The sequence below is a fragment of the Chrysochloris asiatica genome, unplaced genomic scaffold, assembly GCF_000296735.1.
Source record: "Chrysochloris asiatica unplaced genomic scaffold, ChrAsi1.0 scaffold00127, whole genome shotgun sequence".
In the NCBI taxonomy this organism is placed as follows: Eukaryota; Metazoa; Chordata; class Mammalia; order Afrosoricida; family Chrysochloridae; genus Chrysochloris; species Chrysochloris asiatica.
In genome coordinates this window covers 8,968,753-8,995,030 of record NW_006408645.1, presented here as the reverse complement: position 1 = coordinate 8,995,030, position 26,278 = coordinate 8,968,753, and positions in this window count along the sequence as shown.

The window sequence follows — 26,278 nt, the reverse complement described above, 5'->3', positions numbered from 1 at the left end:
CGTCCTCTCTTCAGCTTCTTCCTTTCAAAGCTGTCTGAGAGATTTCAAGATGCCACTGTTGGTTGTTATACTATACCTTAGGCTTTAATTTAATTTTAGGCCTGTTTTGTTTTTAAACTCCCTTTCCCTCTCTACAGCCCTGTCCTGGCCTTTCCCGTATTTAAAAACAAAAACAAAAACAAAAAAAACGCCCACAAAATGTTAAGTGCCTGCTGTTGGGTTGAGTATCTGTGTGCATGCATGGCAGAAGAACCCACCAGTGGTGAGTGTGGGGGGTGTCCAGTCGCTCCGGAATCCTTCCTCCTCTTATCACCAGAATGGAGGTGCGTAAACAGTGAGGAGGCCAATGACCAGATACACACACACACACACACACACAAAAAAAAAAATCAGAACAAAACACAACTGACAAAGTGTATTGTCCACCTTTGCTCCAATGTTCCCGTGGCGTTTTTCCATGGTGTTTCTGCTCCCCCACTTTGTCTTGCCATTTGGTCTTGCCCAAGATGTCGGTTCCGGTCTTCAGAACCCAGCATATACAGAAGTACACAATTTCTTACTTCACCTTCAAGTTCCAATAACTGTAAGCCTTCAAACTTTTAAAATATTCCTAGCTCTGTGGTTCCGAGTTTTGGAGCTCTGCCCTGGATCTGCTTTGCCTGGTATTCTGTGGTATTGCTGACATCAAACTTCAATGCACCTCCACCCAAGCCGCCATCAAGTCCTTCCTCCTCCATAAGTAAAGTTTTGCTGAAGATAATTCAAAAATGGTTGCAGCCATAAATCAACAGAGAACTGACCAAAACTCAGGCTTGATTTTAAAGAGGACATGGAACCAGGGATACCATACCATTGCTGATATCAGATGGATCTTGGCTGAAATCAGAGAAAACTGGAAAGATGTTTACTTGTGTTTTCTTGACTATGACTTGTTTTCTTGTCATTTGACCATGGATTATAGCAGATTATGGATAACATTGTGAAGAATGGGCATCACAGAACAGTTAACTGTATTGATGCAGAGTCTCTGCAAAGCCTGTACAAGAGGCAATTGATAGAACAGAACAGGAAAGGTGCACTTTGGGTTGTATCCTTTCATTATGCTCATTCAGTCTGTAAGCTGAGCAAATAGCCTGAGAATTTGGAGTATATGAAGAAGAATGTGGCATTAAGATTGGAGGAAGACTCATTAACAGCCTACAATATTCAGATGACACAATCTTGCTTACTGACAATGAAGAGGACTTGAAGCACTTACTCATGAAGATCAAAGACTATAGCCTTTAGTATAAATTACACATCAACATAAAGAGAATAACAATCCTCACAGCTGGACCAATGAGCATCATCATGATAAACGGAAAATATAAAAGTTGTCAAGGATTTCATTTTACTTTTATAAACATTCAATGTCCATGGAAGCATCAGTAAAAAAAATCAAGTATTACTTAGGGGAAACCTGCTGCAAAAGACCTCTTTTGTGGTTGTTGTGTTGTTAGGTGCCATCTAGTTGGTTCTGACTCACAGCTTGAAACACTCTGGTCTTGTTTCATCCTCATCATCATTGCTTGAGCCCACTGGTGCAGCCACTGTATCAGTCTGTCTCCTAGAGGAAAGTGTGAAAAAGCAAAGAAGTCACTTTAAGAACTAAGGTGCACCTGACCCAAGCCATGGTTTTTCAGTTGCATCATATGCATGCAGAAACTGGAAAATGAATACAGAAGACCATTTAAATGTGGTATTGAGTATTCCATGGACTGCTAGAAGGACAGATGGGTCTGTCTTGAAAGAAACAGAACAGAGCTTCAAAAAATTTCATGGAAAACTGTAATGAAATATAGTGGAATAGTTCTGAAATTCGAGGATACTTCTTAGATTACGGATGATGAGACTTTGTGTCATTTACTCTGGACATCTGACCAAAAGGGACCATTCCTTGGAGAAGGACATCATGTTTGGTAAAGTAGAGGGTCAGCCAAAATGAGGGAGACTCAGTCATATGGTTGACACAGTGACTTCAACAGTAAGTTCAAACATAGCAATACTGTAAGGATGCCTCAGGACCAGCCATGTTTTGTTGTGTAGCACATAGGGTCACACTGAGTCAGATCTAGCTAGATGGCACCTAGCAACAATGACATGATGTATTTCTTGGAGTCTGATAGAGGGAATCATTTGGGGGAGAAAAATCAAGGATGGTGCTGATTACAACCTTTTATCCTTAAATATCTGCTCTGCTTTTCCCTTAATTATTTCTGTTTGCCTTAATAACGTGGGGGAACTTCTAAGGTGACCTCTTCTAGATTATTGGGCTTAAGTGAATCTTCCTTAACTCAGAAGGTCGAGAGGTTTAACTGCTTAGCAACTTTGCAGTTTCTTCCCGAAGCCTCAGGAAGTGTGGTTTTCTTCTTTTTCATTCACATGCTTCTTTGGAGTTAATGGTTTCTTCCTGTAATCGTGCCATGATACACTTTCCTGGATGCCCCCCCACATCCATTATCTTAGTGACAGTGCCTTAATTGAAACGACATCTTAGAATTATTTCTTTAAAATTCATTGTTTAATTCAGTAAATTTAGTATTAATTAACGCCAACTGCCCTGGTGTTTTGGTCCCCATTTGTCATATTCTCCACTCATGGAGCGGTGCAGGAAACAATAGGTCTATTTCATCTTACCAGACTTATTTTACTTTACCATTCAGGTTTGCTACAGTAGCAAAAATGAGAATTCAAAATGGATTGGTATCCTGCAATAATCATGAACTTGGGGAAAAAGAAAGAGAAAGAGGAGGAGAAGGAATCAGGGATAGTGATGAGGAGGAAAATTGGTTGCCAGTGTTCATCAGTGGAGAAGCCTTGGTTCTGGGCAAGGCACCAGGAATTAAACTTGAGGTAAGAAAGAGTCAGTCAGGGGTTTCTGGGGTAGACTGACACAGCTATGTGCTTCAAAAGTTTGCTTCATTTACAGAATATTCAAAATAAGATTGTGTGCAAGTAAATGTGTTAACTGCTTTCCCGCGATATGGGAAAATGGTATATTATAGTTAATAAAATACTGTCAAAGCAAAGGTATCATGCATCCCACTAATGGAATACAAATGTTGTAAGAATTAGAGTATGCTTAGATCTTAGATAATGAATCTTAATGGTTAAATAGGGTTTTAGTTTAGGTTCTCCCAGAAGCAGTGCCTGAGGCAAGGATTTGAGATTAAGTAGCTCAGTGCAAGGTTGGTGGTTCAATCCTACCACCTGCTTACTGGAAATCCTATACAGGCTCACTATGAGTCAGAAGTGACTCCAGGGAACATAACAACCACAAAAGCTTGTTAAGCAGTAATAAAAAGAGTAGTCAAAGATGAGATATAAAAATGAAGAAATTCCACAAAACTTACTTTGAGAAATAAGTTACTACAACTGGGGCCCAATATTGGTGGGAAATGATGCAGAACATGCTACAGAGTTATGTCTCATGAGGGGTTGTTGTTAAGTACTGTCTTGTCAGTTCTGACCCATGGTAACCCTGTATAGGGTTTCAGAGGAGTGACTGGTGAGCAGCCAACCTTGCAGTTCAAATGGCTTTGCAGTCTGGTGCATTAATCCACAGTGCCACACCTGAGGGGTAAGGAATAGTTAGTTATCCCCTAATTCCCATCTATTACCAACGAAAGAAGCTCCCAGGGGGTCTAATCCCGTGGTGACTTGGCCTTTCACATATGACTGGGCCAAAAGAAAGCTTTGGGCCAGAGAGGAACAGCTATTTGCTTTAGGTTGTCATTGGAATATACGGCAAAGATGAGTGCCAAAGGATAGGATAAGGGCAATGCGCTAATAATGTCTACTTATGTTTTATAAGTCATATATATTGTGTCTGTTATTGAATGTGGCCGAGTGAGTTCTAACTCATAGTTAGTTACCTTGTATAGGGTTTCCTAGATGTGTTTGAACCATCAACCTTGTGATTAGCAATCTAGTACTTATCCTACAGCACCACACCAGGACTCCAATACATGTATATTATTGTTTTTAAGTGCCATCGAGTCGATTCCAATCCATAGCGACCCTGTATAGGGTTTCCAAGAAGCAACTGGTGAGCTTGAGCCACCGACCTTGCAGTTCAAACTCCTTAACAGTCTGGCTCATTAGCCCACAGTGCCACACCAGGACTCCTGTAAATGTATGTTGTTGTTGTTGTTAAGTGCCGTCGAGTCGGTTCCGACCCATAGCGACCCTGTACAGGGTTTCCAAGGGTGTAAATCTTTACGGGAGTAGAAAGCCTCATCTTTCTCCCGCGGAGCGGCTGATAGTTTCAAACCGCTGACCTTAAGGTTCGCAGCCCAATTCGTAACCACTACGCTAGTCAGGCTAAATCTTAATAAAACCACCAGATACTTACCTGAGTGGGTTGTTATTGTGCACCATCGAGTTGATTCTGACTCACAGTGAAAATCTAGGAAAGAGTAGAAGAGGCCTCATAGGGTTTCCTTTACTGTAGTCTTCATGGGAGCAGATCACCAGATCTTTTCTCACATAGAGCATCTGGTGGGTTCAAAATGCTGACCTTTCTGTTAGCAGTCAAGTGTTTAGCCATTGCGCCATTATAGCTCCTTCCTAATGGATGTGTTGGGAGAATTTATATGTTTGTTTTGGGGCTTAAACTGAGTAATGTTAATGTGCCCCAAACCTGGGAGTGAGGATGGTGAGCAATTTTTTTTCTACATGGAAAATATTATTCCCTTTCAGAGATGAGAAAGCTAAAGCCCAGAGAATTTTAATAATTTGCACAAGCTTGCACATCTTGACTGTTGGTAGACTTGGGATTTGAATCAGGCCTTCAAGAATCATGTTCTTCTATCAGATCATATTGTCTCCCAAAGATAAGAAAACTAAGTTGTTTAATTGCAACCTTAAAATAAGAGAGAAATGAGAGAAATCGTAACAGTAGCAACACTTCTATTGTCTAGGTTCCTAAAAAGTCAAAGGCCAATGGCTCTGGCCAGTGAAATATTGGGAGTTGGCTCTAGTTCTTCACAGCTCTATTGATCATGTGATTTCTAGATCACATGAGAGCTTCCTAGACTAGAGCTTCCTACTTTCAGATTGACGGGCCAGATTGACCCATACCATGGGAGGATTCCTGGGACTCTTTCCTGATACAGACTGATCACCTTGAATTCTCATGCTGAGTAAAATTAAATCTCTTACTTATAACTTAGTGTCTTGAGACTCAAATAATACATGTGTTTAATCATCGACGTCAGGCTGAGGAAAAGTCTTTTAATATAGGGCCCTTTGAATACATATTGTTAGGCAAGACTCATGGTCTCCAAATGAGATTTTCAAAACAAGTTTTCATGTGTCTTAACCAGAAGGGTACTAACAATATGGGGTCTGCTGCAGATGATTTTAAAAAGTGACTTTTTACCTGGCTTTCACTTAATTCCACAAACCTGTGCTGAACACCTGCCTATCCAGTGTCAGGCACAATGGTAGGCTCTTGGGAGACTACAAAGATAAAAAGCTGTGTTCCTGCCTTCAGTCTTGTAGAGGACCCCAGCATTTAGACAGCGAGGTGTTGCACACATCAGAAAGAACTAAGGGCTACTTTATTAGTCATTCTCCTACCCAGCCAACGGAGTCCAAAAGGATAAGTTGTTAATTCTGACCGCGGGGTATACAGAATTGGCAGTACTGATAGGTAAGGAAAGGGACTAGGTTTCTTCACCATCATAGGCAACAAACAGAAAACAGGAAGCAGTAGTTCTTTTACTGTTTTCCTGCAGTAGGATTATAGCTTTATGTAACTGTGAATAGATATTTCTGTGTATGTAGAAGGGGGAAGGTTCCCTGAGATGCAAAGGGGAAAAATATCTGACATTTGACAGAGTCCATCCACAGATGAATTATTATGTTTGTTATGAGTTTTCCATGAATTGGTCTTACAGGGCCAAGTTCCCACTTACATGATATATACTAAACCACAGAAACATGGTCTGTGCTTATACTTCTGATTATCTGTATAATTTATCATGTGGCAGTTATCAGGACCAAACATATGCTGATGTCATTTGGTTGTTCAGGCAGCTGAAATCGACTTCTAGCATTTGACTGCTTTAGTTTAACAGACACCAGCTATGTTTATGTTGAGCAGAGAAATCATTTTTTCCCATTGAAATGACTTACAAAACCTGTCACTCCGCACTTCTGCGGGTTCATTTCAAAGGGATTTGGAATGATTATTTTTGTTAGCAAAAAGGAAAAAAACAATATCACCCCAGTTTTCATTGCAGAGAAAAATGGGAAGTGACAGTCCAGAAGCTAGGTGAAATAGTGACAGCAGAAAGTGTTCAGTGGCAAATGAGAGGGAGAATGATATTTATTGGACACCCACTATGTTCCAGGCACAACTCGAGGCTTGCTTTATGCATTGTTTCATTAATGTTATAAACCTAAAATGGAATTATGCATGTGAAGGTACTTCGCAACATACACTACAAATGTTAGGTATCAGTTCATATTTTCCTTTACTCTAAAGATTTCAGAGATTAATTTGAGATTATCTCCTGGTTCCTGTTGTTGTTGTTAAGTTCTGTGAGTGAATTCTGACTCAGAGCAACCCTTTGACTATAGCATTTCCGAGGAGTAGCTGCTTGGTTTGAACTGCCAACCTTGTGGTTCTCAGTCTAGTGCTGATCGTACAGCACCACACCAGTACCTACTAAATGGTAAGTTTCACTGAGGCAGCAAAAAGTCAGTTTTCTCTTACTCTTAAATTCTACTTAAGAAATGATGGTAGAAGCAGATTGACTCATGGGACAAGAGTTAGAAAATATGTACATGGAGGGGTTTTTCTTTAGAAGCTTGTTTTCAATTCTTCCTCTGAGTTTGACCTTGTGAATTGTTGGTATATCAGTAGATAGTGCTGCCCTCCTCACCTGTCATGTGGTCTCATCCAGAGCTGGAGAAGGAGTGGTGGGCGTGGGGGTGTACCCTAGTGTCAATTCCGCTCGGAGCGACCCTGTACAGGGTTTCTGTGGCTGTAAATCTTTGCAGAAGCAGAAAGCCTCATCTTTCTCTCCTGGAACAGCTGGTAGTTTCAAACTGCTGATCTGGAGGTTAGCAGCCCAACTTGAAACCACTACGCTGCCAGAGCTCCTTAAAGAAGGAGTTGTTGTAGTTGTTAAGTGCCGTCAAGTCGGTTCTGACCCATAGCGATCCTGTATAGGGTTTCCTAGGAGCAGCTGGTGAGACTGAACTAACGAACTTGCAGTTCAAACGGTTTACAGTCTGGCGCATTAATCCACAGCACCACACCAGTACTGCGAAGAAGAAGTAGTGGTAAGCTATTGTTGTTGTTGTTGTTAAGTGCCATCGAGTCGGTTCCGACCCATAGCGACCCTGTACAGGGTTTCCGAGGCTGTAAATCTTTATGAGAGTAGAAAGCCTCATCTTTCTCCGGCGGAGTAGCTGGTAGTTTCGAACTGCTGACCTTGCGGTTCGCAGCCTGATTCGTAACCACTACGCTACCAGGTATTAGAAGTGCCCATTGTCAGTAAGTGGCTTCATGATGTTATATTTATCCTATTTCTACCTGTTCTGGGTTCTTAGTAGATTTAAAGACTACATGCCCTAATTTTGGAAAAATTGTGAGGAACTGTTGTTTCAAATAGCATTAAGCATTCTATCATGTAGAAAAAAAAACCCTTTTTCTGCTTGAGTGATAACCAGTGGAAATAGACCACCGTTCCAGATTTTGAAAGAGTTGATACTCAAGGTGTCTGTTCTGGGACCAGCAGCAATTGAATTACTTTTTCACCTAGGAGTAAGTGACTGATATCCTACCATTGTAAACTCCCAGGATTACTATGCAACTTGGAGTAAGCCTTTCACCTGCCATATCTTTCTCCATAATAAAAGTCAACGATGGCTTAATGAAGGTTGTGTTATAGATAATGAAGTCACTAAAAGAGAAGCTGGATGGACCCGAGACAAACCTCATTTCCCTTACCTCCTGCATGGCATCTGCTTCTTTTCACTATGTATCTTTTAAAAATCTTCAGTGGCTCCCACTGTGTAGAGCTGAGTCCAAATTCCTAAGTATAGTACTGAGGTGTGCCATCACCTGCATCTACCAAGCCATTTCGACTGTCTCTCTATAATCCCCCTCATGTACTTTGTAACTAATTTGTATGTCTCCAGATTTCCAGCAGGTATCAGGATTTCTTTCTTCTATGAATTTCCTTCAATATTCTCCTTGCCTGTGAGTTCTTCTTAGCACATCCAAAGTGCAGTCCTTCTTTTAGTCCTCACTCAGATGCTTTTCATCCATGAAGCTTCATCCATGAAGCCTTTCAGTTTCCTCCTGTCTCTCCCCCAGGTGGTAATAGCCTCACTTCCTCTGAAATATGTCAGTCTCAAAGCACTTTATTTTCATAATGGCAGGTTTCATATTATATTTGACTGTTATTTATATATACATCGTAAACTTGTTACAGACAACATTGTTATTACTCATCTTTCAAACTCAGCTCAGCAAGACTTTCACAAGCCTTCCTTGTTTTATTTGAGTTAGGTCTTGTGATTGGCTAGGACTCTATGGAATGCCATGTTTTAATCTCATGGCTGCAATATAGCAGAGAGGAAGAGAGTAGGTGTCCTATTCCATCTTGGTGAATGTGGACATTATCTAACTTTTGGAATGTCAGTTTCTGTTCTGCAAACAAGGACAGCTACACTTAGTATGATTTTTGTTTTAATAGTGGCTTGAACGGTGTCCCACTCCACAAAATATATGTCCACATTCTACTACATAGAGCTTGTATATAGTACTTTATTTGCAAAAGGGTCTTTGCAGATATGATTAACGTCATGGTTTTGGATGAGAAGATCACTTGGATTATCCAGGGGGATCCTAAATCCAGTGACGATTATTCTTAGAAAGAGACACAAAAGAGAAGAAAATAGGAAGATGGAAGCAGAGACTGAAGTGATGTGGCCAGATGACAAGCAAGCCAGAAACCACCAGAAGCTGCAAAAGGCATGGGATGTATTCTCTCTTAGGGTCTCTGTAGGGAGTTTGTCCTAGATGAAACCTTGATTTCCAACTTCTGGCATCCAAAACTTGACACAATAAATTCCCTTTGTTTTAAGTCACAAAATTTGTGGCAATTTGTTGTTGCAGCCTTAAGAAACTAATACAGTTACTATTACATTATACTGCTGTTGGTTCATCCAAGGACTCTGTGAGCCTCTCCAAAGCAGAGACCGTTCCTTGTTCCCCAAAGCTGCACATTCCTGGCCCTAACTCAATGCCTGGAGTACTAATAATGGTGTATAAATTATACAGATGATGATGTCTTCTTAACCCTCCAATGAATCTTGTAGAATTGAAATTATTGCTGTAGAAAAATTTGTTTTTTTTTTTTTTTTAAGAATTAGAAGAGGATTTAAGGAGGAAAATCCCACACTTTAAGAATTTATGCTTCATAATGTTACTCTTTTATCTATTTATTATCAGTCCTAAAGAGGCAGAAAAGTCAATACATAATTTAGATCTGAGACAATGGGATTTTTCTTATTTTCTGCCATCAATTAGCATTTATCAGGCGCCTATGTAGACAGAATTCTGGGGAGAGTTAAGTCCCCTTAGTAAATACAGGAAAAAATGGAACACAATGCAATATGTAGTATACACAAAGTGGCAGAGAATGGCAGAAGCTTATGTTAAGAGATTTTCAAATCTAGATTTGTGCATTATCAGAAAAGGAGACCAAGATCTGGAAATCAGGTAATACTGGGAATTGACTACATTTTACATGCAAAGAGAAATCTTGGAAGGGAAGGACATAACAGCTGGAAACAGTCTTGGAGGGTTGTCATTTGATTGGTATGTTTTGCCATTAGAAAAGCTGTAGTTCTGGAACCAGTGGGCAGGGAATGGGGTGGGCAGAAAAGGCTATGCCAGAGAACAAGCCTGGTGTCTTCAGGAATACACAAGTCTTCCAAGTTTGGCCATGGAGAGAGCAGGTCCACATATGGAAAGGGTTCCTGAACTTGTTGGCTCAGAATCTTGTCCCATTGTAGTCTGCCTTCTCCTTAGCCCACTCATTTCTGCTGTTGACACCATACTGACCCCACAGGGACAACATTCTGGTTCCAATATGTGCACAAGCTCTTCTGTAATTCCCAGTACACAACTATAGCCAGGATACAGTAGCTAAGCAAGGCTCTACAAAAGGCTAATTGATCATTAAAATAAACCTGACACAGAGAAATAATACGTTAAATGTCTTGTCTAAGTGATCACTTCAGTATTGCCTCCCTCTCTAGTTTCACACCTATTTTTCATCACCTCCAAGATTCTAATCAACCACCTATTTAAAACAAACAAACCTAGTAACTGTGGATTCTAACCTTTGGAAACTCCACAGGTCAAAGTACAACTGTGCTCCATGGTGTTTTCAATGACTGTGATCTATCAATGACTGTGATCATAGGAACCCGTGGGTGGATTCAAACTGCCAACATTTTGGTTAATAGCTGAGTATTTAACTGTCCTACCTAAGGACTCCCAAGCATTTCTAGATACCTCTTAATCCATTTCTGAATTGATAAAGTAACACTAGGGGGAATAGGGAAAGGCAGGAGTACATGTTTAAAAACTGTCATTCAAAGTTCAGTTTCCCACCTGATGATCAACCTCTTACTCCTGTGACTCACATTGATGATGCTCAGCCCTTCTGTAAAGGCAAACTCCCTAACCCTTACCATCTGACAATAAACTTAGTAACTGTATACAAAATGTGAACATACAGTGGCTGAGGGTGGGTCATTAAGTAGGATGTTTGCTTAAGATACGGAAACATTTCTGGAACACTTCAGCATCTCATTTTGTATCTTTCCCTCAAATGTTGAGTGAATCATCTGTACCAGGCAATCTACTAGATATTTCTTGATAAAAACCATGAGTCAGTGCTGGCTCATAGCAACCCTATATACAACAGAGCAACCTATGTTCAACCATTGTTACAGCCACTTTGTCAGTCCATTTCATTGAGGACATTGCTCTTTTGCAAAGACCCTCTTCTTTACTTAGCTTGATGTTCTCCTTCATGGACTGGCCCTTCCTGGTAACATGTCTAAAGTATGAGAGACAAAGTGTCACCATCCTTGCTTCTAAGAAGCATTTGGCTGTACTTCTTTCAAGACAGATTGCTTGTTCTTCAGGCAGTCCATGGTAGATTCAATATTTTCACCAACACCATAACTAAAAGGCATTGATTTCCTTTTAGTCGTCTTTATTCAATGTCTAGCTTTCCTATGCACATGAAGTGGTTTAAAATATCATGTCTTCAAAATGATAACTTTGATTTTTAACATTTTTAAAAGTTCATTTTTTAGTGTGATTTTAGGATAGTTTCAAAATTCAGGTGGGGTATATTCAAGGTTGTACTCTGACTTTGATGGACTTGTTTTAATTTTCTTCAACATAAACTTGAATGTGCTTATAAGCAGTGAATGGTCTGCAGTCAGCCACTGGCCTTATTCTGACTGATGATATTTAGCTTCTCCATTGTCTCTTTCCACAGTATGTCAGTTTGATGATTCCTTTATTTCCCATTCAGTGAGGATCAGGTGTTTAATCACTGTTTAAGTTGTTGAAAAACAATATTTCCAATGAATAAGTCTGTCTTGCAAAATTCTATTATGAGCTATCCACCATCATTTTTGTTACCAAAGCCATATTTTCCAATTCTTTGTTTCCAATTTTTACATTCTAATCACCAGTAATTATCAATGCATCTTGATGGCATGTTTGACCAATTTGAGACTGTAGAAGTTGATAGAAATCTTTAATTTTTCCATCTTTTGTATTAGTGGTTAGTGTATAAATTTGAATAGCAGCTATATTAATTCATCTTCCTTGTAGATGTATGGATATTATCCTATCACTGACAGCATTGTACTTCGAGATCGATGTTGAAATGTTTTGTTTTGTTTTGTTTTTAATGATGAACACCATGCCATTTCCTCCAATTTGTCATGGTTGTCTGATTCAAGATATCCAATACTTGTCAATGTCAGTTCACTATTATTGTTAAGAGTTTCTGAGAAGTAGTTGGTAGGCTTGAACTGTCAATCTTGAGGTTAGAAGTCCAGTGCTTATCCTATAGCATCACACAGGACTCCATCAGTTCATCTGTTGTTGTTATTTGGTGCGTTAGATTGATTCCAACTCATAGTGCTCCTGTATAGGGTTTCCAAGGAGTGGCTGGTGGGTTTGAACCATCAATCTAGTTCTAAACTTATCCTACAACACTACACCAGCACTTGCTAAGCTTAGCATATTGATATTTTTGTGTTCCATTTTACTTTGAACAATTTGTAATTTTCTTAGGAATCTATATTTCCTAGTTCATACATTCCACATTCCATGTATTCATGGATGTCTGTAGCTCTTTCCTCTCTTTTTGAGTCATGCCATATCAGCAGATGAAGATCCAAAAACTACTCTGTCTAAAGTAGAGTGATAAAAATGGACTCTACTTTGCAGAGGCAAGTTTTCCCAAGTCATATTTTGAATGCCTTTCGATCTGCTTGCACAGATAATGTTCTGTTGCTATTCACAGGCTTTTCACTTGCCAAGTTTTTTGTAAATAAATCACCACGTCCTTCCTCCTAGCCTGTCTTGCTCTGGAAGCTCCACTGAAACCTGTCCACTGTAGGTGACCCTGCTGGTATTTGAAATACTGGTGGCAGGGCTTCCAACATGACAGTAGCATGAAAGCCACCACAGAATGACAAACTGACAGATGATGCTAGGTGCTGGAGAAACAAACAAACAAAATGTATTCTTTGATGAAAGGGGCCTCAGTGTACTGGCGGGAGACAAAAACACATACACTAGAACATGAATGGTGTTGAAACAGGGATAGCGGGGCCACAGCACAAGAGGCACTGAAGAATTGGAGCATCTTTTGTTTTTAGTTACTTATTGATTGATGGATTCACCCATTCATTCAACATAAACTGTCTTTTAAAGTAGCAAGTTTTCAGCCCTTGTTGATGGTTGAAACCTGGTAGGCCAAAGACCTTCTCTCATGGAGGGCTTCGTGCAGTGTTTGGGGTTTTGACATTGGTGTCATCTCAATTTCCTTAGAGTTTCCTGATTTCCAGATTTTCATTAGATATCATGAAAGAAATACAGAGGGGAAGAATGTCAAGAAGGAAAAGGTAGAGAATTAACATCTACTGGGATATGGTAGGCCATTTATTTATACTGTGAATTTTTCTACGAAGTCAGTGGAATCTGGTAACTGTGTGATTTTACAGTAAAAGCTACAGACATCAAGAAAAAAATTGAAACTTTCTTAAAATTACTCAGCAAACGGAGGAGTTGAGATTCCAATATCATCTGTCTTGATTCAAAACTTGTATCTGTGATCTACTCATATAATCATTTTATGTACCAATGCTACGGATGAGACTGGGCTAGAATGAGATCGTTGTTATACCATAATTACTTTCATTACTAACCCCTTGGCTTCTACAGAAACCCCCCTTTGTGAGCAGTGACATACTGAGGCCACTGTACAGTAATTCGAGTGCCTAAACACTGACAGTCTGGGGCTAGAAGAGGAAGTTTGAGTGCTCTTCACTGTTTCTCAGAGAGAGGAGGGGGCCTGAAATCAATCTCCAGGTAGCAGTGGGCTCCATGGCAGCTGTCCTAAGTTGTAACTCTTTTTTGTTTTTTACTGAAATAACTCATCATGATGTTCTATTTGTCACTTGTCTAGGAAATCAATATAGTCTAGACTTGTTACCTTGCCAAGATCTGTATCGGACAATTTATGGTCAAAAGCAAATTTAGCAACAGAGCATGAAAGGTAGGGCAGGTAAAGGAAGCTGTCTGTCCAAGTGCAGCTTTGAGGATTCACAGACTTCCTGTAACAGGAGTGGCTTCAGTTCCAGGAAAATTAAAGCAAGGAAGACACTTACAAAGGGAATGGACCCAAAATAGGACAGGCTTGCTTAAAATAAGGTTGATGATACTACCTTGGTAGTGTTCTTGTGAATATTAAATGAAACAGTATAAGGCCTGGTGGTGCAACATATGATTATCAATGATTCGAATTAAGCTTGGTTATTAATGGGAAGTTGGGTGGTAAGTACTCATTAGCAGCTTTGTGGGAGAAAGACCTGGTGATTTGCTCCCATAGGATATCATTGTCATACCTTAATTACTAGAAAATCCGATGGGGCAATTCTGTTCTGTCACATAGGGTTACTATGAGGTGGAACTGATTCAGTGGCACACAAAATATATACGGTATAGTGTCTGCCACAAAACAGATAACCATGAACTGGTAACCGTTGTTAGGAAAAGGGCAGGATGAATGAGAGAAACAGATTATGAGTAAAAATGACATTCAGAGCAACAGCAATGAAATCTTCAGTGCTAGGAGTGAAAAGCATTGAAGGAGATTGTCACCATAAAGGGCAGAAACTGTGATGCTCTGATCCTTCAGTCATTATGTTGTTTCATTCATTCAAACATTTATCGAGCAGCAAATTCTGTGCTAGATGCTGGGGAATGGAGAGAAATAAGAAATGGTGTTGCCCTGCAGGCCTTCAGAGTCTAGTTGGAAAGACATATGTAAACACTCACTTGCTTTGCAGGTTGATGGATGCTGTGATAGAGATGAATGCAGCTCAGTTGTGGTGAGATTTGTGCGCTGCATGAACGTAGGAACCACATGTTTGTTTGTCTGTAATGTGTTTCCTCTTGTGACTGCCACAGTACCAGGCACATGGAAAATTCTCAATACGTGTCACTTGAATGAGTAAAAATATTGAATGATGTTGTTGCTGTTGTGATTGCCATCAAGTAGGTTCTGACTCCTAGAGACCACACATGGGGATTCTGAAGAGCAGCTCTTAGGTATGAACCACTCACTGAGTGGTAAAAGTTGGCTGCATGGAAACAAACATGGTTGAGCTAAGATACTTGATATTTGAAGACTAAGCAAGAATCTTTGGGCCTGACAAGGATGTCTATAATTGTGCATGTACTAAAGGCAAGACAATTCTATGGAATCATTCATTCCTTTATTTGACGGGAGGTATTTAGTCTCTGGGTAGTACAAATAATTACATGCACTGTTGCTAACCAAGGCTTGAATCTACCCAGAGGCACCTTGGAAGAAAAGTCTAGCAGTCTATTTTAGGAACATCAGTCATTAAAACTCTATGGAGCACAGTTCTACTCGGATACCCAATGGGATTACCAAGAGGTGGAAACAACTAGATGACAACTACTTTATCTTTCTTTTTTTAATAGAGTATTTACCATTTGTCGGGCTCTGTTAAAGACCTTACAGAGTTTGACAGATGTGGAGAAACAATAGCTTCACATTTTGATATTTTTGTTTAATAAAGATTTCTATGATTTTATAAAATGAACTCTGGTAGTGTAGTGGTGACTAACCGGGTTGCTAACCTCAAGGCCAACAGTTTGAAACTACCAGCTGTTCTGTGAGAGAAAGATGAGATTTTCTGCTCCTGGAAATATTTACAGCCTTGGAAACACTATGCAGGGTCACTATGAGTTAGAACCGACTCCATGGCACACCACCACCCACCACCAATGATTTTGTAGCAGTCCTCAGACTCTCCTTCATATACTCTCTTAGTAAATTTCAGTAATCAGGCCAGCTTAATTGAGCACTAGTTTTCTTATCTCTTAAAAAATCAGTGGTGTTTCTGCTCTTATATGCTTCAGGACAGAAAATACCTAACTGTGATATCCATACAACTTCTGGTCACTGGTTTGTAGGTTGTAGTAGCTCCAAACTTCTTGCTGACTGTAATTTGTTCTAGCAATAAATACTTATCTAAAAGTAGTGGAATAGCTGGGTTAACTTTTTTTTTTTAATTTATTGATTACCTTAGATCCTTTTTGGCTGAAGTATGTTATAAATAAATGAGTCTTCTAATTAGCTCTGGAGGTGCCCAATTCTCTGTTAAGAACTGGGATCTGCTCTATCCCCTCATGTACAATGAAAGGATTCAGCTATCAAATGGAAATGAAAACTACATTTTATTTAGACTGAGTATGAATCATGCTGCTTCCTTAATTTTTAATTACAGGTGATGATGTCAAATTACATCAGTCCCCAAGTTCTGGAAGAGTGGGCTCCTCTCTCCTCTCCTTCCTCCACAGTAACCCAACAAGAATGGAACTGAGAAGGTGCTGAGATTTTGGCATTATCCACTTACCCTCTCCCCTACCCCCCAACCTCCTGCCTATTAGCCTTGTCATCTGTTTTCAATCCATGCCTTACTGCTTCTTTCCCCTGAGTCTGTAAATATATTCAAGTTTATTCCATACTTAAAAGGAAAAAAAAAAAAGAACGCTTAAGTTCACCACCATCCACCATTTCCCATCTTTCTCCTCCTTTTCATAATAAGCCTCTTGAAAGCGTTGTCTGTATGCCACATCCTGTATCCCTCACTTTCATGGCATCTTTGCTCCTGATGACATACAATCTGTGATCAGCAGCCTTCCTTACATACACACTCTATATTGACTGTTCCTCATAGAGACACCAATGGCATCCTAGTATCTAAAGGCAATAGATCTTTTTCATTTTATTTCCTGGTGAACTTTGACATTGTTGGCAAGTTGCCTTCTTGGAATGTTCTTCTTGATCATTTCCTCTCCCACTCTGCTCTTCTCCTACTATACCTCCAATGATTCCTTCTCCTTTCCAGTTTCATTTTATCTTCTTCATTGGTCCTATCCTCATATGATCTACTCTCAGACACTTCCTTGACCTTAATCATTACCTAGATGTCAGTAATTGGAGTCCTAATGTGGTGCTGCAGGATAATGTACTGGACCAGCAAGGTCAGTTTGAACCTCAAGGTTGGTGATTCAAACCCACCAGCTGTGCCTGAAAACCCTACACAGGGTTGCTATGAGTTGGGACTGATTTGACGGCATTTAACAACAATGTCGATAAATAATGAATCCATATCTAGCCCACATTTATCTCCTCATCTAAGATTTCCATATTTGTTTGCTGTTCATCTCCATAATGGTTCTTTCTTCAGTCAACAGTCATATAGTTATATTCACATAGCAACTATTACTCTTAAATCTCTAGTCCCAGCTTCCAACTCATCCAAATCAGTTGTTGTGAAGTGCCTTTGAATCGCTTTAGACTAATAACAACCCTGTTTAGGGTTTGTGAGGAGCAGCTGGTGGGTTTATCCACTGACTGTTCGGTTAACAGTCCAGTGCTTATCCAACAGCAACACACCAAGACTTGATACAAAGCATTTAGGGAAATACAAATCTCTAACCACACCCACTTATTTCCTTTAGATGTCTTGTTTCACAAAGAGGTTGAAATGTGTTTTGTTTTCCTTGGCTTGAATGCTTATCTGCTTTCAAAAGAAGACCCTGGAAATGTACACTTCATGTGTGTGTGTGTACTGTGGTTCCCCATGGCAGAGACTGATCAGTTGTTCACCAAATCCACTTCTTGTTCTTCTTGGGGACATAGTTAGACTACATTTCCAAGATCAGTTTTCAGTGGTAGAATGGGCAGAGTAATGTAAACCATTTTCAGATGTGGCCCATAAAAATCTCCTTTGGAATTTTCCCTTTTTTCTCTTTTTCTTCTTTTGGCTGAATCAAAAAGACCCAAGGTCCTGGGGAAAGATGTATAGAAAATAACTGTCTGGTTTAAACTCTACTACTTCTGTTTGGATGCTAGTTTTACTTTTCATAGCAAGAAATACGCACCCAGATTTGGTGGGTTTTCTCTTACAGCAAATAACCTATCTTCACAAATATGCATTTGATTTCCTAACAGCGCTCATCATGTTCCAAACACTTTACCTTTATTAACTTATTTAATTATCTCTAAATCAACATGAGGTGTGTATGAATTATAATGTATTTTTCAAAGATGAAGAAACTGAGGCACAGAGAGCTTAAATAAAACACTACATTTGTTGTTTTTTATTAAGTCACTAAGTTTGTAGTCATAAGTTAGAACAGCAACAGGAAACCAATATAAGATGTAACAGAATGAAACTTCTCTCGCATTTACATTTCTCACAAGTTCCAGAAAAGCAAGCTAATCATTAGGATAATCCTATTCAATTAGAAGAGTATCACTACTACCGTGCCCCATTTCTTGACTTTTTTATTTTGTTTTCGATTTAGAGCAGAAGGAGCATTTTTCCATTTAATTATTGCTAAAGTTTACATGTTAGAATGAATAATCATGAACACTCTATTTTGGTTAAAAACTTTTTTATATAGCGGCTTTATCCTACTTAAATACACCCACTATAATCTTTATTTTTAATATTCTCTGTTAAGCTACTAACAACTTTCAACCAATTGCTACTTCTATCAGATGTCTTATGATATTTCATGAATAACCAGATAAAAGAGGGCACATGGAGAACGCTATAGATTCTTATGCTGTTTTCAGTTCGAAACCAGAGAACAAGCAACTGCAAGTTGAGTCAACGTGGAAAACATCCCGAGACTTTCAATACTATGGTTAGGATAGTCCTTTCCACCCAGCACCACTGAATACCTCCTTCCTAAACCTCGCTAACTAGAACATTCATAGGCAGTTTTATTTGTATCATTTAACCATTGGTTTTTATGCACATTACATGGTCCCTGGGGATGCAAATGGTTTTTGTTGGATTATTAACTGAAAAAGGAGCTCTGGTAGCATAGTGGGTTATGAGTTTGGCTGCAAGGTCAGCAGTTCAAATCTACCAGTTGCTCCACGGGAGAAAGATGAGTTTTTCGGTTCCTGTAAAGGTTTACAACTTCAGAAGCCCTATTCAGGGGCACTAGGAGCTGGAACCAATTACAAGGCACATAACCACCACCACTACCACTAACAGAAAGGTTGATGATGTAAACCCACCCAGTAGCACCATGGAGTCCTGGAGTGGTGCTATAAGTATTTGAATGCTAGCCACAAAATCAGCAGTTCAAACCCACCAGTTGTTTCTAGGAAACCCTATACAGAATCAATATAAGTCAGAAGTGACTCGACAACACTTAACAACAACAACAAGCAGTACTATGGAGCACTGATGTGGCACTGTAAGACAAGCACTGTACTTCTAACCACAAGGTCGGTGGTTCAAAACCACCAGCCACTCCTTGGGAACTCTATACAGCTGCATTGTGGGAGAAAGACATTGTGATCTGCCTCCATAAAAACTATGAACAAGAAAACCCCATGGAGTTCCGTCCACCTCTGTAACACACAGGGTGCTGTGAATAGACATCTACTACATGGCAATGTCTGTCTTCTGAGGAATACAACTAGGCTGCATTTCCCAAAATGTGGTCCTGGTGTGGCGCTGTGGGTTAATACGACAGACTGCAAAGCTGTTTGGACTGCAAGGTCGGTAGTTCAAACTCACTAGCTGCTTCTCAGAAACCCTAAACAGGGTTGCTATGGGTTCGAACTGACTTGACTGCACTGAACAACAACAACATTTCCCAAGGAGTCCTGGTGCAGCACTGTGGTCTAATGTGCTCGACGGCAAAGTCATTTGAACCAAAATGTCAGTGGTTCAAGCTCACCAGCCGCTCCTTGGGAACACTATACAGGGTCGTTATGGGTCGGAACTGACTCGACGGCACATAACAACAACAACACATGGCAACAAGCTTTTTGGTTGGTTCTTTGGTCTATGCATATTTCTTCATTCTTTCTAATATTATCAATGTTTAATGGAATTATTTCTGTTGTAACAGTCAAAAACACAGTTTTGAGAAATGAGAAATAAATATTGATCATGGCAGGTGGTGAAATAACCCCCAAGATTCTGTGAGGATTTAGAATCGTTGCTGGACCCCAACCCATACAGCCTGACAGCTCGTCCTGGCAAGAGCAACAGGGAATGATAGAATCTAGCTTCCTGTGGCTATCACTGACAGTCCTCATCTTCTCCTAACCGCATGGTGTTTCTGCTTAGCACAGTACATCCCACAGCCCAGAGATTAGGTAAATGATGTATTCTTCATCTTGGTAGTATGAAGATTTCTGGGGACCATACAAAGTCTTTCACCACTCAGCATTATCTGCATTCTTTTCAACTAAGCATGAGATAAAAGGGCAAATTTGCTACTAGGGTTCCAATGCCTACATGCATCGGTTTATTTCACATAAAATGTTAAACCTGTCTCTTTAATCAGTGGATACTGTAGACATGCTCTCTTAGTAATATATTTGTCCCAATATTTTTAGGCTGTTTTCAAAAATGGTCCAGTTAAAATAGTGCTCTCCCAGGGAATGTGCTGGGCCAGTTAAATTCAAGGCTGAAAGGTCAGTTCACAGGGCTATAAAGATTGTCCTTCTGAAATTGCAAAGGACCAATTTTGTTGGATTTTTCCATAGAACATAGGATGATCACAGGGACTTACTCTGAAGAAGTTTTAAGAAAATGGAATACTGGATAGGTGAGAAAAGGCCAGGAAAGTTGTGTTGAAGAAGTGTTTCCTTCACTACAATGCACCTGCTTATTCTTCAAGGGTACTAATGCCTTTCCTATGATAATTTAATTGGGAACACTTATCCCATCCATCCTACAGTCCTGATTTTGACCCTTGTTGTTGTTGTTGTTAAGTGCCATCGAGTCGGTTTCGACCCATAGCGACCCTTAAGACTTCTTTTTTGTTTCCAAAACACACACACACAAAAAAAAACCATTTCAAAGGAACATGATTTGAGTACCTCACAAATACCGAAATTGCCATTTTGGAATGGTGTATGTAGAGGAGAGCAGAGTTCTTCATGGGAAATATTAGAGATATGGAAACATCGCCTTTAGAAGTGCAGAAGGAGGATATATCAAGAAACTGTAGCATCACAGTTTGCTCTTTTTATTTAATAAAGGTTTCTATGAATTTGTAACAATAAGCTTTGACTTACCCTCATAAACTGCACATAAAATATTTAATATTCATGGATCGTATTTCAATCTACACAGGCAACTTTTTCTCCCCTAGCAATGTTGTTAGGTGCCATCAGTCAGTTCAGACTCATTACGGCCCATGCATAACAGTAGGAAACACTGCCTAGTTTTGTACCCTACTCACAATTGTTGTCACATTTGAGCCTATTGTTGTTACCACTGTGTCAATCCATCTCACTGGGAGGCTTCTTCTTTTTTTTTGCTGACCTTTCACTTTACCAAGTTTGATATTCTTTTCCAGGGACTAGTTTCTCATGAAACTATGTCCAAAGTACAAAAGATGAAGTCTAACCAACTACACTTCTAGGGAGCATTCTGGCTGTACTTCTTCCAAGACAGAATTGTTTGTTTTCTGGCAGTTCATGGCAAGTCTAATATTATTATCCAACACCATAATTCAGATTTTGAAGTTTTCTAAGGTCTTTCTTATTAACTCTTCAACTTTCACATGTATATGAGATGATTGAAAATACCCGTGGTTTGGGTCAGGTGCATCATGGTCCTCAAATTGATATCTTTGCTCTTGAACACTTTAAAGAGGTCTTGTACAGCAGATTTGCCTTCCGCAATATGCCATTTAATTTTTTAACTGCTACTTTGATGAGTGTTAATCATGGACCCAAGCAAAATCAAGTATTTGACAACTTCAGTCTTTTCTCCTTTAATCATGGTATTATTTATTGGTCCAATTGTGAGGATTCTTGTCTTATTTATATTTAGGTGCGATATATATTGAAGGTTGTAGTCTTTGATCTTCATCAGTAAGTATTTTAAGTTCTCTCACTTTCAGCAAGCAAGGTTGTATCATCTACATATCGCAGGTTTTTAATGAGTCTTCCTCCAATCTTAATACCATGTTCTTCCTTATATAAACCAGCTTCTCAGGTTATTTGCTCAGCATAAATATTGAATAAGTATGGTGAAAGGATACAACCCTGGCAATGTTGTTGTTGTCACCTGCCATGGAGTATTTTCTGATTTATAGATACCCTTTATAAGGTTTATGAGGTTTTACTATTTGGGGGAGAAGAAGGCCTCATTGTTGCCCTGTAGTGTGGCTGGTGGGCTAGAACTGGAGACTTTGAGGTTCAAAGTCCAGTGCTTAAGTCTATAGAGCCATCGCACTCCTGAAACCTGGCAGCTGTTTTTTAAAATATTGTTAGCAAAATTTTACTTACATGCAATATTAATGATATTATCTGATGATTCCTACATTCCATTGCATCATTTCTCTTTGGAATGGGAAGAAATATGGATCTCTTCCAATCAGTTGGCCAGGTAGCTGTCTTCCAGATTTCTAGGCATAGATGAGTGAGTGTCTCCAGTACTATCTCAGTTTGTTGAAAGATTTCAATTTGTATTCCATCAATTTCTGGAGCTTTGTTCTTTGTCAATGTCTTCAGTGCACCTTGAATTTCTTCCTTCCGTACCATTGGCTCTTGATCATATACTTCCTGAAATAGTACAGTAACTGTGTGTATTCTCTTCATCTGTTTTTGATACTTTCTGAATCATTTAGTATTTTGCCATAGAATCCTTCAAAATTGCAAGTCAAGGGTTGAATTTGTTTCTTCAGATCTTTTTACTTGAAAGATGCTGAGCATGTTCCTTCCTTTTGGTTTTCTAACTCCAGGAGTTTTCAAGGAACATTTCATTAAAATATTTGAATTTGTTTTCTCAAGTTGTCCTTTGAAATTTTTTTTTCAGCTCTTTTATCTCTTCATTTGCTCTAGTATCTCTGTGCTGGAAAACAAGTATCAGAGACTCTTCTGACATCCAATTTGGTCTTTTTCTTCTTTCTTGTAATCTTAATGACCTTTGGTTTTCTTCCTGTATGATGTTCTTCATGTCATCCCATAGCTCTTCTGGTCCTTGGTCGTTACTGTCTAATGTATCAAATTTGTTCTTGAGATGATGGCTAAATTCAGGTTGGATATGTTCAAGGTCATATTTTGACCCTCATGGACTTGCTTTAATTTTCTCCAGCTTCAGACTGAACTTGCGTATAAGCAATTGATGGTCTGTTCCTCAATCTGACCAAGGCCTTATTTTTAAGCTACTGGTCCTTCCTCTTTGTTTCCAACCTTTGCATTCCAATCATCTGTTAGTACAAATATATCTAGATTGCATGTTTGATCATTTTCAGACTGAAGAAGTTAGTAGAATCTTTCAATTTCATCTTTACTTGTTTTAGTGGTTGGTTTGTCAATTCAAATAATAGTGGTATTAACTGGTCTTCCTTGTATGCATATGGATATTATCTTATCACAGACAGCACTGTACTTCAGGATAGATCTTGAAGTGTTCTTTTTGATGATGAATGCAATGCCGTATCTCTTCAATTTGTCACTCGCGTGACATAGTATGCCATGTGTTTGTCACATTTAAAATGACCAAAATTAGTCCATTTCAGCTAACAATTGCCTAGGATATTGATGTTTATGCATTTTGTTTCATTTTTGACAACTGCTAATTTTCCTAGAGTCATGGTTTATACATTCCATGTTCTCATTATAAATGGATGTTTACAGCTGTTTCTCCTTATTTTGAGTTGTGCCCCACCAGCAAATGAAGGTCTGAAGAGTTTTACTCCATTTATATCATCAAGGTCAACACTATTTTGAGGAGGCTTCTCTTCTCTAGTCATAGTTTGCATGCTTTCCAATAGGAGGCACTATATCTGACAATATTTTGGTGCACTTCAACATGTACTTTTTACACTATTTACTATTTATAGTCACTCAATGAGGGTTTGGTGTGTGCTATCCTCTCAGAGTAAATAAATGTGAATAAGATACAATCCTTGCTTGCACAGTCTCAATCTATTTATCAATAGGAAGTCTCTAAATTTGCTTGTTGCTGGCTGAAAGTGAAGATGACTTAAAATATTTACTGATGAAGATCAAAGAGGACAGCCTTCGGTATGGATTGCTTCTCAATGTAAAGAAAACTAAAATCCTCACCACTGGACCAATAAACAACATTCTGATTAATTGAGAAAAGACTGAAGTTGTCATGGACTTTCTTCTTGGATCAACCATCAACACTCATGGAAGCAGCAATCAAGAAATCAAACGATGGTCCAGAGAGGGAGAGCGACTATGTGCTGAAGACCTGGGGGGTATGGGGGAAGGATTGCATGGAGGGGATTGTAACCATGGCAGTGAGATGATATACGATAGAATGAATGTAAAACTAATGTTCTCCCATGTAAACTATCACATAATTCACAATAAAACATTTAAGAAAAAAAAAAAAAAAGAAATCAAACGAAGTATTGCATTAGGCAAATCTGTTGCACAAGACCTTTTTAAAGTAAGACCTTTTGAAGAGCAAAGATGTCAGCTTGAGGACTAAGGTGAGCCTGACCCAGGCCATGGTATTTTCAATAACTTCATGCATGAAAAAGCTGGCCAGTGAATGAGGAAGACCAGTGAATGAGGAAGACCAAAGAAGAATTGATGCTTTTGAGTTATGGTGTTGGTGGAGAATATTGAAAGTGCCATGGGCTTCCCATAGAACCAATAGATCTGTGTTGGAAGAAGTGCAGCCAGAGTGCTCCCTAGAGGCCAGGATGGCCAAACTTTGTATCTCATACTTTAAACATACTATTAGGAGGGACTAGTAACTGGAGAAGGATATCATGTTTGGTAAGGTGGAGGGTCAGAGAAAAAGAGGAAGACCCCCAGCGAAATGGATTGGCAAAGTGGTAGCATCAATGGTCTCAAGTGTGGCAACAACAGTGAGGTTGGCCCAAGATCAGGCAGTGTTTCGTCCTGCTGTGCATAAGGTTGCTATGAGTTGGTATCAACTCAATGGCACCTAACAACAACAGCAACAAATTTGGTTGAACTATGAATATTTGATAACATGGGATCATGTTTGACTTCTAAAAGCATGTATTTTATGTGATTCAGTCAGCGACATGTAAAAGCCTAGGCATAAACAAGGTTGTTGTTGTTAAATGTCATTGAGTCAGTTTTGGCTCACAGCAATTGCATGAATAATTTCTTTTACAGAAATCCACACAAGGCTAGTTTCTGTGAGTAGGAGGTTAAAGATATCTCAACTGTTGGACATTTCCAACATGTTATGTCCTTCCAGAGTCCTTGATAACAATCACCACTACTTCCTTCCCTCAAGTCCCAGGGTTCTGCAACATGCTGCAGTGTCCCACAAAACTCACAGTTGTCCAAAGGAATGGCTCATGAAATTGTGGAGGCTGGCAAGTCACTAATCCAAACTGCTGAGATCAGTTTGGAGGAGTCTTCTCATCTGTGAAGTCTCAAAAGCAGAGAAACCTAAGTCATCAGGTCAGATGACATCCTGTTGATGTATGAGCTTGCAGAAGCTGGCAAATCAGTTAGGTGATGGGCCAAAACTCCCAGGAACTGGAAGTCAGACATCATGAGACAGATGCAAGATCCAGGGCAAGAGAGAACAAGCTTTTCCAAAGCAGTGTTATAAATTGGAATCAGACCATAACCTTAATGAAACTAATGGTTGTGACTTGAGTCACCTTAACTTTTACTCCTTCAAAATGGGTCCATAATCATATGCATGTATTTGTTGTTGTTGTTAAGTGTTATCAAATTTGTTCCAAGTCATAGTGACCCTGTATTGGGTTTTTGAGGCGTAGCTGGTGAGCTTGAACCACTGACTTGGCAGTTCAAAATGACCTTGCAATCCAGCACATTAATCCACAGTGCTACACCAGAACTTGAATCATAGGCATAGAGGCTAGGATTTACTATATATCACAAAATGGAGAAATTTGGTTAGACGGACTATAATAAATAATTAGCTGCCCTGCAGCGACCTAATATAGGGTTTCCGAGGAGAGGCTGGTAGATTTGAACTGCCAACATTTTCATCCTACAGCAGCACAACAGGACTCCCTAAATAAGGTAGTTATTGTTGTTGTTGTTAAGTGTCACTGAATCGTTTTTGACCCATAGCAACCCTGTATAGGGTTTCCAAGGAGCAGCTGGTGAGCTTGAACTTCTGACCTTGCAGTTCAAACTGCTTTGCATTCTGGCACATTAACCCACAGTGCCCACACCAGGACTTCAAATAAGGTAGAGAAGTAATTAAGTATAGCTTAGTGGCTCACTGTAGTACCAATTGCTGAGTTCTTTCAAACTCCAGGAGCTTGACATAAACTATTTCACTTAATCTGTACAACAGTGGAAGTGAGTACCAGAACAATCACCATACTTAAGTGAGCAAAGTGAGATTTAGAAAGAACAAG